Source organism: Saccostrea echinata, unplaced genomic scaffold (genome assembly GCF_033153115.1).
Source record: "Saccostrea echinata isolate AGI-Se365-2 ecotype Australia unplaced genomic scaffold, CSIRO_AGI_Sech_v1 ptg000029l, whole genome shotgun sequence".
Classification (NCBI taxonomy): Eukaryota; Metazoa; Mollusca; class Bivalvia; order Ostreida; family Ostreidae; genus Saccostrea; species Saccostrea echinata.
Genome location: NW_026889778.1, coordinates 25,990,514 through 26,007,686, shown reverse-complemented (window position 1 = coordinate 26,007,686; position 17,173 = coordinate 25,990,514). Strand labels below are relative to the sequence as shown.

At 33.1% G+C, this 17,173-nt stretch overlaps 1 long non-coding RNA gene across 1 annotated transcript; it reads left to right on the top strand.

Moving 5' to 3' along the window:
• The first annotated feature begins 1,900 nt into the window (after window positions 1–1,900).
• Window positions 1,901–13,653, top strand: LOC133195744 (uncharacterized). Its single transcript, XR_009722242.1, has 4 exons — window positions 1,901–2,038; window positions 5,726–5,795; window positions 6,783–6,926; window positions 13,544–13,653. It is a non-coding gene; the product is annotated as an uncharacterized LOC133195744 (long non-coding RNA).
• The last annotated feature ends 3,520 nt before the right edge of the window (window positions 13,654–17,173 follow it).

Below are 17,173 nucleotides of genomic sequence, written 5' to 3'. Positions count from 1 at the left end.
TACTTGGGAGCTACTTCATAGTTAGATTACTTTTTCTGTTTAACACGACAAAATGCTATAATGGTTACAACCAAAAAGATTTACTTGAAATGCTTCACTTATATAGTTACTGTACCCATTTTTGCAGATGAGTAGGGCAGTATACATGGAACACATTCAAAAGCTTTAGAGATATTTATGAAATAATGAAAAAGTTTGGTAAAATAATTATAATTTCATTGCCTCAATTGATATAATTCATGTTTCTTTGGATTGAAAAATCTTTATATAACCTTCAATAAAAGTCCTTAATTATTTCCTATGTATCTTAAAACACGAGATCTGATTGGTTAGCAACCAGGGTGTAAATTTCCTTACACCCAGCTAAAGCTGGGGTGGGGTGGGTGGGGTTAAATAATGTGACATCACAATGAATAGTTTCTATATCAAATAAACACCATACAACATGATGTCACGATGTATTGAAGCATGTAGTAAATCAATAGTTTAAAATATTAGTGGAATTGGGTTTACAGAGAAATTATTAGGTTATATAGGAAATAAAGATTTGTTATCCAGGTGTAATCAAGGGTGTACAAAGATTTACCTGTTAGCAAATATAACCTAACACTGGGTCGTATTTTGGCTGACTTGCTTCATACCAATTGTTAAGCCTTTGTTTATATGCTAAATTTGACTATTGAATATTCCATCTACTTGATCAATATATAGGGCTGACAGTGGGTGTGTCAACAGGGGATGCTTAATCCTCCTTGGCACGTGATCCCACCTCTGGAATTTCAGGGGGTCTGTGTTTATGCAGTGTTCAAAGATTTGTATTGTTTGTAATTTTTATGAAATAGATCACTGTTCATTATCTTCTCTTTTTCACTCCATATCCATACCCCGCAATCATAACTTTGACCTTTTGACTCCAGAATCAAGAGGAATCATCCTCTCCACTGGAGTAGAGACTGATCTAAAAGCCAATTTGAAAGCAACTAAATCATAGACACAAATTTAATTTCTGATGTACATATACCCTAAATTAAATTAGTGACTATTGTCTGCCCCAAAATAAATACAGGGACCCAAGACTTTATCTTTAAAATAATTAAAAATTCTTTTAAACAATGTATAAGTACTGCACAACAAATGTAAATCACATAACACATAAATATGCATAGACATTTAACACATACAACAGGGTGATTGGGCTATGTGTATGTTTAAGGTGTGCAATAGAACATCTCCTATGACACGATACAATATTTTACAAGATGGTGTGTATATATCGAATAAATTATGTGATATTTTGTTTAGTATATTACTATATAGGTCTCTGGGTATTGCTAAGAGACCCCTAACATAGAATGAAATGCAAGTTGGGACCCATGCATGTAGTTTTCTCGTTTATTTAATTAGACGCATGCAATTTCTTCACTTTAAGAGCATATTTTATGATTAAACAAATGTCATTTCAAACTCTACCAGATATACTGTAATACAGTGCCCTACACTCAGTCAGTGTCAGTATGTGTACAGGGTGATAAAAAATACATTATCAATATTGCCATTTATCATGTTTATTTACCAATAATTTCAAAACTTTTTAATTCTGTATTGCATATTTATGAAAAAATCATGACGATACTATCATCAATTACTTGCAATAGGATTAATCAATAAAATAAATGAATTGTGCATTTCCGTCCTCATCACCATCTTTCTTCAGCATCGACTGATACGAGGTTCGACATGGCAATTATAAATAAATATTTATCTTTTTATTCTGTCTTGAAATGCTGTACAGCTGGTCTGAAAAAATGTGATGGATTACCAGAGGAAATAAGATCTGATTTATTAGAATTAAATGTTCTGTATTTAAAAAAAAACGGGTTGGCAATTTACGAAACAATAGTGGGTCGGGTTATTTAGCCAACCAAAATGGCAGTACAGGCTCCGACCGAGGACTGAGGAAGCTTAGGATGACTAATAAGAATGGTTGCGGCGAGTGTTTTGTTGTGGAAGTATTAGAAGAATGTGTAAGAAACATACGGTTAGTCGCCTAAGTTCAAATCTATCAAATTCAAAGTTTTAATAAAAAGATATCTACAATTCTACACTTGGACGATACACTGATACACAGTCATTTAGCTGGTACAATCACTAGTGGGGTTAAAAAATAATTTAATTCATAGTTTAACTTGCTGTAGTCCTTGTAACAACAGTAAAGCAGTGTAGATACCAAACACCAAAACCAAAAAATATAAAACTAATTTTTTGTTTGCACTGCAATAGACTGATGTCATCTGGAAGAGGAAGTAGTTGTAGATAGAATTTTCTAATCATTAAAATGATTAATGAGCTTCAGACCCGGTTTAAGAGAGGTGTGGTGAGGGCTTGTCTGGAGACGCAGTTAGATTATTTAACTAATTTAAAAGTAGTTCGTGCCCCAAAGCTATTAAAGAGTTTTAAGACCGCGTTACAACATCCTGATGACTAAATGCACCCTCCTCCATCACATTAAAACCCAAGAGGATTCTTATAAATTTATACTGGTACATAAACAAATTGATTGAAGAAATGCCCATGTAGAAAACGCATGGTTTTTTCTCGTCAATGTCGTAGCATTATACTGGTGGATGAAACTTGACATATTAGTATTGATAGAATACTTCCAATTACAATTACTTGTTTTTAATTTTAACCTAAAATCATTAAAGTCATGACTGTATTTGTAGACCCCTATAGTTTTGGGTATTTCGAATCCTGTGTGTACATGAGAGCAGATGAATAAAATACACATGCTGCACACTTGTTATATTAATTTTACATGTCAGATGTACACTCAATTTTTAGACAGGACCAAACTTTTACTAGTCAGTGTCGATCAGACATGCCTTATAAATGTTAAACCCTGTGTCCGAATGCATAAATATTTTTTACTTGTCTGATTCTGAACAGATTTAAAGAAATATTTTGAACTTAATGAAGGCTGAATTAGCTATAAAAATAACTGACTTATTTAGATTTGTGTTATCATGAAGATAGAAATATTAATTGCGCTCCTCCTCTCATTAGCAATATTTATCGAGGTATAACTGAGTGTTAAAGATGGAAAATTTATGCTATGCTATAAGTACATATTTTAACTTCAGTATCTTGAATCGTAGGATATCACAAAGTTTTTTCTAGGACCCATTAGGTTCGATGTTTATATTCTACTCTAATAAAAATGCTTAAAAATGAGTTTTTATACTACTGGTATCATTTACATTTTTGAAAAACATTTTTTATTAATTTTTTTTATCATGTTTTTATCACAAATATAGTTTCACTATATATACCATGAAGAATTCACATCACATCAAAAACAGTTAATAACAAATGCTAGAAACAAATACAACAAAACAGAAACAGTTGTAACACCCTCTTGATCATCCTCGTGTGCTTTTATGCTACATATTATAATAGCTCGGGTTCGAGATTTAATGCTGTTGGTTGCTAAGGCAAATATAAACAAAAAATGGGGCAGAGTTCCTGGGCTCGACATTGTATGCTCATCCACTTGTCCAGTACATGTACCAGTAAAATTTTTCATGAACAAGTGATAATTACTGACCACTTGTCCGATTTGACAAGGGATATTTTTCTAGGAAGAATTTTTTTTTTAGCTGAGCATGAAAACTTAAAGAATTAAAATTTGTTGTCAACTTTTTATCGGAGGTTCAAAATGAAAACATGCAATGCATGCGGTTTGTAAATAGTTAAATGTTGAATGATCCTGCTCGTAATGATGATGGCCCTGGTTGTCAAACTTGATCAGGAACAATGTTACTATAAACTTGTCTGAAATATCTGATGTTTTTCAGGCATTTGTCACAATTTTAATTTTAATATTTAAAGTACCAGGAAGTTGACTACTTAGAACTACAGTAACTTTGAAACGTGTACTTTTACTGAAGGAAATTTGGGTTTTTATTATCTGGCAGGAGAGCTTTAGCAAAAGACAATTTAGGCTACAAAGGATAAGCAAAAGAAGGCAAAGAAAAATTTGAAGTCATATAGTCAGCTATTTCTTGTTACTATTTTTCTTTCATACATGTAATTATATAACATGATTTACATCTACTTTAGGATAGGATGATACAGTTTAGTAATTTGCAATAGATGTGTCCACTCAAAATCTCAAAAACAGACTCAATGAATGTATTATAGACTATTGTAATGTACAATATTTTTTCAAATTGTTAAATAGGTCTTTTATGAAATATTTTTATACAAGTAAAAGTTATGTTCAGACAAGTAAATTTCACAATCACTTACTTCAAGGGTAACATACCAGAATATTTTCCCCAATTGTGTCACCCAATGTCGAATGCATATCTTGTCATTTAATTATTCAGTTTTATTTATTTCAATATATTAATATCCAAAAACATTATTGCTTATGTCATTGCTAGTCATGAGGACCCCCTGGAGATAAGCCTATTATGGCAATAGATGGGACTGAAAAAAAAAAACCTTTGAGAAACAGATAATTGAGGTTTCAAGAATAGAGGGTAAAGTTCATAAACTCACTGAACTTGAGCACTTAGACATATCCATGGTATTTGAGAAAGAGTTTTAAAATACATAAGTAAAACTGTCATTAACAATAAATTTTATTTCTCCATTTTTTATTTTAGCACCTGAGCCAAAGGCTTAAGAGAGGTTTTCTGATCAAAATTTGTCTGTTGTCTGTCACTGTTGTTGTTGGAGGCGGCGACATAAACTTTTCACATTTTCATCTTTTTCTCCAGAACCACTTTGCCAATATTAACCAAACTTGCCACAGAGCATCCTTGGGTAAAGGAAATTTAAGTTTGTTCATATGAAGGGCTACACCCTCTTTCAAGGGGAAATAATTAAGAATTGTTGTAAATTTAATGGCATCTTTAAAAACATTTCTTCTCAAGAATCAGTGGACCAGAAAATGAAAATTCTCTGAAAGCTTCATTACTTAGTGTACATTCAGGTTTGTTTAAATCATGACCCCCCCCCCCCCCCCAGGGTAGGGTGGGGCCACAATGGACAATCAAATTTTTACATATGAATAAATATACATCATCATGTGTAGTAAAAAAAAAAGTAGAACAGCAAGGCCATAGTGACTTGGGTGAGCATTGTTGCCCATGGCCACTTGTTCTTTTACAGGCATTTTTTACTTTGACAAATTGCACTTTAATAATATAACTATAAGCTTAAATTGGATAATATTTTATTAACCATAACATTGTTAATCAAACTTTGGTGAAACTGTGAAATTAACTTGTCAAATGACTAGAATTTTCTTACTGAATCTAGATATGGATATACAGTTCTACAACATTTAAAATTTTACTGTGGCTCAGCACACATAAACAAAAATTTTTGGAGATCAATAACATTTTGTCGAAATCAAAGACAAAACCAAATGCTTGGGTATTTATTTACAAAGTTTGATTTGTTAATTTTTTACCATATGAATAATTTACCCTTTCTTTCCAGTAGACCCTTGTTATGCCATGCTTAGCTTAGAGCCAGGAATAGCAAATCAAAATGAACTTAGTCAGTTATTGTTCTTTGTAGAAAGAGACAATTTCTTTTCAGGTTTTCTTTTTCGGTTTCTCATTTTAGGCCTACAGTATTTATTTTTTACTCAAATATTAGGAATATTATACTTGTGGGCAATCAATGAATTTAAGGAATACTCCTTTTTTAGGTGCTCATGATGCAACTTCCTGGATGGTGTGTAAATTGTTTATCAGCATGTGAAATCCACATGATTGAAGGTATCTTACCTATCAATAATATCAATTTTCTCTATTAAAAGCTGCATAAGGAATTATTTTATTTCTGGTCTCAAATTTTTGTCCAAGCATCATTCATTTTTTCTTCATCTTTTATCTAGTGAGGGTCATATTAATTGATTAATAATTTAATCAAGGCTTTATAGTAAAATATAGTGAATTATTTTCTTGTGTATGACCTTTAAAGGGGCATAGACTCAGATTTGAAGTTAATATTTTCTAAAATTTTCGACTAGATCATGACATGTGTGGCTATAGTATTTCACAGGGAAATATCATTAAAAAAACTTATTTTACCTGGAAATTATTGAAACTACGAATTTAGGGACGCATTTGATTGACACATCCTTGCACTTTCACAAAGTAAAACTTCATCCTTGATACTTAAAAAAAGTTGAAATTTTGTTGTGTTTTAGTAAAAAAAATTAAAGATAAAATCCAGAAAATTCACAGTTGAAATGTGAGAAAGCAAAACCAACTCATCAGTATTGTCAGTCCGTGCTCAGTGATGTGTGCAGAGTTTAACAAATTGAACACACCCAATGGAACGTAAACTGTTTTGTGTTCAATTTGTTAAACTCTTCACACATCACTGAGCACGGACTGACAATACTGGTTAGTTGGTTTTGCTTTCTCTGATTTCTACTCTTAATTTTCTGGATTATATTTTTTTATATTTTTTCATTAATATGTATCAAAAAACCTATTTTTCTTAAGTATTAAGGATGAAGTTTACTTGTGAAAGTGCAAGGATGTGTCAATCAAACGCATCCCGAATTTAATAGTTTCAATAATTTACAGATAAAATAAGTTTTTTATTATATTTCCGTGTGAAATGCTATAGCCACATATATGTCATGATATAATACAGACAATTTGAGAAAATATTTCAAAATGTCGAATCAGTGTCTATGTCCCTTTAAGAGTAACAGGTAACTTCACTTTTGAAAATAATTTTTCTTATTTCAGGAGAAGTCTTCCTTGTTAAAGATCAGCAACGGCAGATAAACAATTCATGATGCAATCTGCTCACTAAAAAGATTACACCAATACATCCCATGACATGTATTTCTACCTGTAACCTATGTAACCTTTGTCATGCTCTTCAGAGAGGTAAGAAAACAAAATAATTATGAAAAAAAATTTTGGTAAAAGTGACACTTAGAGATCACTTTACATGGTGTCTGTCTGTCTGTCATACCCTAGATCCTGAGAACTGTAAGAGGAATGGATTTGATACTTTGCACTTGCATTGCTTGGCACTTTGGCTTTTGTAAAATACCATATACAGTCAAACTCGTTTACATTGAAATTTAAGGGACCTTGAGATTTATTTCAAAGTAAACGAATTTCATTATATCTGTGTGCTATGAATTACATAAAAAATGTAGATACAGTTGAACTTCATTATCTGGAACACTGATATCTTGAATACCATGGATATGTCAAAGTGATTTGCTGTACCAACCACTTATTCTTTAAGTATTTTACCCTCGATATCTCGAATCCTCAGATATCTCGAAGTTTTTTCTTGGTCCCTTCAAGTTAGAGGTACCGAGGCTTGACTGTACAGTAAAAAAAATATACAATTGCGAATTCATATTTTTTACATAACATTACATGCAGTGTTTCAGAAATGTACTTATTTCTATTTTTCAAAAAAGTCCTAAATTTTTTTTACTGTTTTATTTTTTTTTTTTTTTTGGATCTGTGTTAGAAAACTATCAAGACTATTTATACACGAAAAAAGTTCGTCCTGAACATTGCCGCATAGATGCAATGATTTGTCAGGTTCGAATCTATAGAACAGCCCTGTCTCATCAGCATTGAAAACATATGCTTCATATACTTCAATTCAAGAAGTTTATTTTCCATTTACTTAATTACAGTGGATTTATTTACTCCGGCACTTTCTCCACTAGGGCTGTGTCAATATATTGATTAATCAATACATATCGATATTCAGGAATTTATCGTATCGACAAACTAACTTCCAATACGTATTGGGCAGACTGTTTTTCTTATAATTCTGTGAAAAAGTTGGGAATTTCAGTCACCAAAGATAATTTTTAACTGTTTTTAATTAAAACTGGTCAATAATAAAATAAACATTAAGGAGATAGCACATCTTAATTAACTATTGCAAAATTCATATACAACTATATTTTAACATATTAGTTTTTCAGTCATTAAAAGTTTGAATTTGAAGTGTTCTTTGTAAAGACAGTGAGACATATGAACTTCCAATTTGGTATTAAAACACCCAGTTTTTATCAAATTTATGCATTAAATGATTTACAAGACCTTTTTGCTAGACTTATTTTAGAATCCAATATATTGCATATTGCTTTATAAAATATCTTATCGAAATATTTTGGTCAATACACAGCCCTATTCTCCACACACCAATGTACACATGACACCCCTGCATATTTTATCCATGTCGGTCTTAATGCCATAGTTAGAAAATAAAAATGGCGACTAATATGTTACGGTGAGAAATGCTCAATGATTATTGTTTTATCTATACAACACATAATTAAATTTGTACAGGTCCACCAACATCAAATCACCAGTGAAAAATTAACACGTGCTAGACTTTATATATAGTCAGTCACCTGAGTCCACGCGTCGCAATCGGCAACTTCAATGTACCCGTTATCAAAACTGCTATAAGCTTTGTGTTCAGCGGACCCCAAAATCACTTCAAATTAACAGAGTTTTTCAAGTTAACCGATTTCAATCTAAACGAGTATTTATTGCAAAGAAACTGTACCAGCATTTTAGGAGAAACCCAGTTCATTTCAAACAAACCGATTTTTCAAACAAAGAGAGTTCAATGCAAGTGAGTTCGTTACATTACAATTCAGTTGACCTTGACCTTTGATTGTATAAAATCACTCTGGCGGTTGATTGAATTATTATTATTTTTTTCTTTGTTTTTTGATTTTGAGAGGCAGGATTTTGATAATTAGCATTTATATCACATGTTACTGTATATGAGCTCATGACACTGTACTTTGAAACTGTATGCAATATAACCACACAAACTGAAATTTAAATACAATGAAAAGACATCAGGATGGGTATACCAAAAGTATCGTTGTAGAGTGAATAGAGACTGAAATCTCTTTTGGAAGATATCTGGGATAAAGATATATTTATTAAAAATAATTATTTTAATTATTATACCCCCATTCCGAAGGAGAGGGGGGTATACTGTTTTACCCTTGTGTGTCTGTCTGTGTGTCTGTCTGTCTGTCCGTAACAAATATTTCGTCACAGTTTTCTCAGCAACTACTCATCGCAGATGCTTGAAATTTTAGTACACACTTTATTGAGGTATGCCATATGGTGGGATTCATTTTCATACGAATCTGATTTCAACTTCCTGTTTATCCGTGCATCTGTCTGTACCATACATAACAAATTTTGGTTGCAGTTTTCTCAGCAACTACTGATTGCAGATGCTTGAAATTTTAGCACATTCTTTGTTTAGGCATGCCATATAGTGGGATTTATATTTGTACGAATCCAATGTCAACTTCCTGTTTATCCGTGCATCTGTCCGTACCATACATAACAAATTTTGGTCGCAGTTTTCTCAGCAACTACGGATTGCAGATGCTTGAAATTTTAGCACACTCTTTGTTTAGGCATGTCATATGTTGGGATTCATTTTTGTACAAATCCGATGTCAACTTCCTGTTTATCCGTGTGTCTGTCCGTACCATACATAACAAATTTTGGTCGCAATTTTCTCAGCAACTACTGATTGCAGATGCTTGAAATTTTAGCACACTCTTTGTTTAGGCATGTCATATGTTGGGATTCATTTTTGTACAAATCGGATGTCAACTTCCTGTTTATCCGTGTGTCTGTCCGTACCATACATAACAAATTTTGGTCGCAATTTTCTCAGCAACTACTGATTGCAGATGCTTGAAATTTTAGCACACTCTTTGTTTAGGCATGTCATATGTTGAGATTCATTTTTGTACAAATCCGATGTCAACTTCCTGTTTATCCGTGTGTCTGTCCGTACCATACATAACAAATTTTGGTCGCAATTTTCTCAGCAACTACTGATTGCAGATGCTTGAAATTTTAGCACATTCTTTGTTTAGGCATGTCATATTTTGGAATTCATTTTTGTACAAATCCGATGTCAACTTTTTGTTCATCCTTGAGTCTGTCCATAACTGAACTTGTGTATATTCACATCAGAATGTATATTCACATCAAAGCGGGGGTATTACTAGTGAACATTGGCTCACAGACTTCTTGTTAATTTCAATTTTATAATTCACTTTAGCTTTGAAGGGTGGAGAATCATATATCTATTGTCAGATTTTATATGATAAATGCTATTCTGTATGGGTCTTACTATTTGTGGATTTTTTTTCTTTGCTATATAAGGGCTATTTTGAAATTAAACATTTACTTTTACTCCATAAAAGAAAGACATTAATTCATGAAAATTTGTCAACATTTTAACAAGAACAAATAAAACAGCAATGCAAAATTTCTAATTGATAGGATAATTAGACATGTCCCATTGGAATTATAAACTTGGATATGTCTATTGACCTAAAGCATCATTGCTTCTTCATTTTCATCTCATGCCAGCCATAGGTCTTTACCATGTTGAGACAGTCTGGAAGCTTTAATGCTTCTTTCTCTGTCATCACAGAAACTACTCAACTGATTGAGTTGAAACCTTTTTAGGGTTAACAGGCATGTTGTGTAGATGTGCAGAAGGAAGGTCATTTTACCCACACTTACATGCACATGCGTGCGCTTGCAAGGAGTGAAATGACTGAAGCAATTGAAACACCATTAACCTTCCTGTTTTTTTATGATATGCTTTGAACTGCATTGTATAAACTTATATTAGTAGTGTAGACAAGAAGAGGTGGTTGAATTAGCAAGAAAGCATGTGCATGCATGTGTGCTTTGCTCTGTTTGACTGACACAAAAAATATCAATAACCTTTTTTTTTTTGATGAAATGCTTTGAAATTTAAAACATAGTCATACACAAAAAGGCTCTCCATTTTGATATAATATATGAGATATTGTGAAAACACGCTCATGCAAGTGTGCTGCAATTTGATTGGCTTAAACTTTAAATGGCTGTTACAGTAGTAACTTTCTTAATTTTTAACAAAACTGGATGGAATTTGCAATATACCGTATAATGGGTATTTTCTGCGGTTGGAAATTTTTGCGATTTAACCCCTAAAAGGTAGCAAATTAATTTCTGCGTTTTCAATTTCTGCGGTTGCATTATACCGCAAAAATTTATTTACGTATGATCACTAAACTTTATGAATTATCAGAATGCTGCCATGTTTACGTTTTATAAATTCATTAAGACATATTGATCAAAGGTGCATGAGAACTGGTATCGACCTAAGCTTAATTAAACTACTATCTTTTAGTTAGTCTTTGTAAAGATATGTCGAGTCCCAATTGAAATGAATTAATGCAGTATCATTTCACCCAAACAACAATAAATATCTTTATTCTAACAGAGGTTTTATGCGATCTATTAAAATATTTAGTTATATATATATAATGATAATAAATGAATTTAAGCCATATTCTAAAATACACCTATAGTTAATTGGCATCAAAATTAATTTGGTGTTTATATTTTAAGCTAAAACAAACGGTTGCATAATCTAGTACCCTAAAGTCACAAGTGCCATGTGCATTGAAGCGTAACTAATCCTGTCAATTGTCTGCATTGGGTGAAATTCACGAGACAATCAAGCCACATTGTGTATACAAGCAGTAATTATTGTCTCAAGATAAATACAGGATTGAAAAACGTGTTAAAAAAAGAAAAAAAGAAAAGCTACCATGTGTTATTTGCAGCTATCGGAGTTTGGACTAATAATTGGCAAATAGGTACAAGAAAAGATTGTATTAGTTTTGTATAAACTTATTTGATATTATTTACAGGAAGGTTTTGATTCAATATGTTTTGGACAAATCCTGGCATCTAAAATTTTCGAATTTCGATGACACTCGAATTTTGTCGCTAACGAGGACGTGTCCACTCATGTGTCTGCGGACGCATCGTTTTTAAAAACCTTGCGTTCCAAATAATTTTGCTGCGTCCAGTACGCAGGTTCTTGCGTTAATGACAGACATACGCACCACTTATCACAATTGCATGCATAAAATATCTGAATATATATTGAAAAATATTTTGCGATTGTAATTTTTGCGGATTTGTCCTATCCGCAAAATTCCGCAAAAATTGGACAACGGCAGAAAATACCCGTTATACGGTAGATAGGTGTAATGGGTTCCTACATTGTGCTACTATGAAAATTGAATGCAAGAACGTGGATTCTGATTTGCTAATACTTATATGGCTGTATCTCTCATAGTTTTCAATGAAAATCTTTACATTTCTTACATAGCTATTTATTGTGAGTCTCTTCACGAGGAAGGAATATGAAATATTTAGAAAATATGGGCATGTGCATGCGCTAGAGGTGAAACGATACAGCAATACATCGATCGTATTGATCGCAAGGGCTGACAATACGCGTATCGCCATGTATGTATTGTGATACAGTAGAAGATAATTTTCTTTGTTTTGTTTGTAACTTCTGCATTCAACCTAACAAATTTTAATGTTTTAAAATGGCTGAAAAAAGGTAGCAAAGAAAAAATACAATATCAAGACTATAAATCCCCCTTTTATTAACTTTGATAAGGGTTATCAAGATATTCTTTGTATATTTCTATAACTGTGGAGTTAGCAAAGAATTATATGTTAAGATAAAGCTTAATTCAATTGGTGACAGCTGTATCATGGTACATGTTGTATATCACATGACCGTATCATTGTTAGGTAGTTTGCGATATACTCAGGCCTAGCATGCGCTGAAATCCAATTGGCTAATGTAATACTCAAAGAACTAAACCAGTGTTGTTTTTCGAATAAATACTACTGAAAATAAAGTATAGATTTATTAAACAAAAGAATTGCATAATTAAATGAAGCCTGTAATGAATGGGGCCCATAAGAGAATGGGGAAGTGTTTGGGGAACATCTGAAACAGTTCTCGTTACAGTTAGCACTAGTTGTTATTGTTTTAGCAGATCTTTTAGTCTGGAAAAGAGTTCTCCAAAGAGCTACGTAAAATTCTATAGGTATGCTTGCTGTGTCGCGTTGACGTCAAAATCTATTTTATTGATGTAATCAGATATCTATACCTAGCTTAGATTTTTTTATGATCTCCGTATTTCTGATTGAAATTCTAAGAAGCCTGCACAAAATGAATTGAAATGAAATTTACTAATTTCTATTTACCCATTAATATACCATTGAAAAGAAGAAATAAAATATTTGTAAAATATTTGTTGCTTTTATTAATTCTTAGTGTTTATCAAACATATATGCCATTTTTCACCAAAAGGCATTACTTGGAAAGAAGAATAAACACTATGTACTAATAATCTCTTAACAGCCCTCATAATGTTTGTATCAAATAATATTTGACCACCCTTAGATTTTCTTTTAGTCTTAAATAATGATGCTGTTCATCAGGCGACACATGTGTTCCTTGGAACACTCTTTTAATTTTAGCTAGCAAGATTATTTGGACTTAAAAGTCAAGTTAATAATCTTCTAACAAACATTTTCTTCTGTCATGTTTAATTCATAGTCACTAGGCAACACTGAAATTTCCACTCATTGCTTTTCAGTCATCGACAGGAAAAGGAATTACTGGTAAGTTGACAGGACTTTCCACACTGTTTCTGGTAGCAGCTTATGATTGAATTGATGGTAGAAGACGTGGCCCACTTAATCAAAGGTAAATCTTATGGAATAGTGCTAATAGTACTGATATTTTTTTTACTCTGTTTTGCATTGAAGCTTTAGGTCAAAGGCAAATTTTCTTTGTGTGGATTCTTTTATTCTTCTCAGAAATGTGTGGCTGCTAATTGAGCCATAGCTGTCTGTTTTCTTTGAGAATCAAAGAATTGCAGCAGATCTTTTAGGTTTTCAATGAAATTTCCTTGTTTTTCAGACAATCTGTATAGAGTGGCACCTTAACCACCACTGGTGAAATAGATGACTAGTGGATGGTCATCACTTTGCAGCTCACTTTCACTTTCTGCAGCCCATCTCTTCTCATCCACAATCATTGTCTTTGGAGGAATGGTGACAGTGCAGTCCTCATGGCTGGGCAGGTAACTTCCTTTCCTTTATTTCTCAGCTTTCACCTTTCTTACAAAATTTATTTCCATAGAACACTGCTACAATTTTCTTCCTCTAAGAACACAGTATATGTCACTTGGGTAGCAGCTTAGAATTGGGTTTTCCCAATGGCACTGAAGGTGGCAATTTTGTATTGAGCATCTCTTTCCACTCTGATACGTGTATCAGGAGTCCCCATTTTTCATTTAGATCCTGAATGTTCTGTCTTATATTCATCATGCTGGTCTTCTACCCCCACAATAAAGGTTGGGGGAATATATAAGAATCACCTTGTCAGTCTATCGGTGCCAACTTGTTGGTCATTGGAAGCTCAAACTTGGTACAAAGAATGTTTATGACCTGTTGGTGTGTCAAGATCTTGACCCAAGGTCATTCAGGCTAGTTCAACAGGGTTTGACACTAAGGCATGTTTGACCCAGTCTAGTAAATGAGTGGTCCAGTCGTGTAAAAGACCAAGTGGACGTATTGATAAAATAACTGTTGAACCCCCATTTCAGTCCTTCAAATAAATAATCTAAAAACTTTTAAAGAAAGGACAAGGTATGGTAACGGCCGAATCTGGCCCCTTGTTTGATGTAAAAATCAGAACACAGTTAAAATTGTGATAGTTTGCAGGTAAGAATTAAAAATAACGCTTGTTTTAAAACCAGCACTAATTTTGATTCAAAGCTTACACAGAGGCCACAAGAGGGTGTAGAAGTAGGTTATTTTCCAGAATTTCCTCAATTCTGGTTGCATTTTGTCAAATTTGCAGGGGTTGAAATATATGGTAGCCCGATGCCCAGGGCTAGTCAATTTAAGACTCGGGCTAGCTAATTCAGATGTAATGATAGTCCATTGGACTAGCAGAATGGGGAAAAAATCTCAACATTTTACTTTCACTTTTCTATGTCGAGTGGTTTCATTAGACTGAGAACTACATTGTAGTTTAATTTGTTTCTGTCACCACAACCTTTAAAACTTTTACTTGTTATGTTTTCATTTCGCATGAAAAAGTTGTTGGGCTAGTTAGTTTGAGGTTTGGGCTAGTAATTTTTACTGGTCAATAGCCCCTGGGCTAGTGGGTTTTCCAGGAAAATTTAAACCCCTGATTTGAGATACTTTTCACTTTGGGAAATATAGAGCACAAGGCTGCCTATCTGAGATTTTTATACATAAGATGCATCTGATACTATTGTATGAAATATATAAATTTGGTAGATAGGCAAGCTTGTGCTCTATGTTTTCTGAACCAAAATGTGCTGTAAAACCAATGAAAATTTGCATAAAATGAGAAAATTCGGAAACTGACATTTTTCCTGAACTTCCTGTGGCCTCTGTGTATCCCATAACTTAGAAACAATACTCAATTTATGGCAGGGGTGACAACAGGTTTTTAACTGAAAAACTGTTGCAACATTCTAAAAGACACCCCAAACCAGGGGCCAAAAAGGGATCTTAGCCTATCTTATCCTTTCTTATATGTTAGATTGTAAACAGTCATTGCTCTGTAAAGAAAAAATCCCCACATGACCCAATCACTATTTTTAGCCACAGCTGTTATTAACAAGTCGAGGGCAAAACTACTTTTGTTCAGTACAATATTTCAATATGATGTAAATAGTTATGTTTAGTATAGTTTTAAACTAATTTATTAATATTAACGATAATTATTTTATGAACGTTTGTTGAATCTTTAAGGCTTATATTGCTCAAATGTCCTGATGAACCCGACTTGATTGGCGGGATCCCATCAAACAGTCTGTCAAAATTCAAGGTCACTGACAGAAATGATATAAACTTCTTGTCCAGGATATCAGTTTGCAATGAAGAATCATTGAAGCTCATTCTTGGTACAAAGATTATTGAAGACCTGAGAGTGTGTCATGACCTTGGCCCATGGCAATTCTGGCAAGTTCAAGGTCACTGGCTTAAAAGGTATAAAACACTTGTGTAGGCTGTAACTTTGTAATGGAGAATCATTGGAAGCTCTTACTTGCTACAAAGATTGTTTATGACCTGGAAGTTTGTCTTGACCTTGACCAAGGTCATTCTGGCAAGTTCAAGGTCACTGGCAGATAAGAGATAACATACTTGTCCAGTCAATGACTTTGTAACTGAGCTTTAATTTGCTACAAAATTTTTTTTTTGACCTGAGGGTCATTGTGACAAGTTCAAGGTCTCTGGCAGAAAAAATGTAAGTCTATTATTTTGTATTAATGGAGAAAAATTGGATGTCCATATTTCACTCTTAGATTAATCATGTCCAAAGATCTGTCCTTTTTTTACCAAAGTCATTTTGGTAAGTTCAAGGTCACATTTACACATTCTAAATAAAAGAATTGCAGCAGGGTTATAACCTTATTATTTTGTTAGCTCACTCACAGCACCTTTAGCTGACATAAGTGATGTAATAATTTTTCTCACTTTGTTTCAGGTCTACTGCATGTTGACAGCTGATACTTGTTCTCTATTTACTCCAAGAGGCCTACTACACATTGTACCTCAGTTATGACTGTACTCGTGCTGGCTTCTATGATGTTAATTTCCTTTACCTGCACTGTGTTAAACTTGGTCAATTCTGTTACTGTCGAACACCAACAGATGAAAACTAGTAGACTAATTGTTCACAGAACAATTAGAGGTCTTTCCACCTTCTTTAGGTTTCTTTAATTTATATATTTTTCTCTCTAAAGTTAATTTTTATCCAAAAAGAATCCATAAAGGCTTGAAAGATAAAAAAATGAAAATTTTAAAAATTTTGAAATGACCTTGACCTTTAACCTTTTCCGCATATTGAAGGTCAAAGGTCATGAATCACATTGCAATTGGTCTCATGCTTCCACGACTTTTAGTTTTAAAGTTACAAGGTTTAATAGTAAGCGCAAAGACGTTAAAGGGTGATAACTCATATAAGGGGTCATCGGATCCTTTTGCACTGAATAGATTGAAGTTGTGTCTAAAGACCCTGAAGACATTAGTGAAGGTTTGATGTCTCTACAATCTACGGTTTCAGAGGAGTAGCGATAACAATGTTTTTCGCACAAGGGGCAATAACTTTCAAAGGGGTTAAGCTTAGGGGACAAGAATGATATCTTTGAAATAGATTTAAGAGTACATATTAATGATGCAAA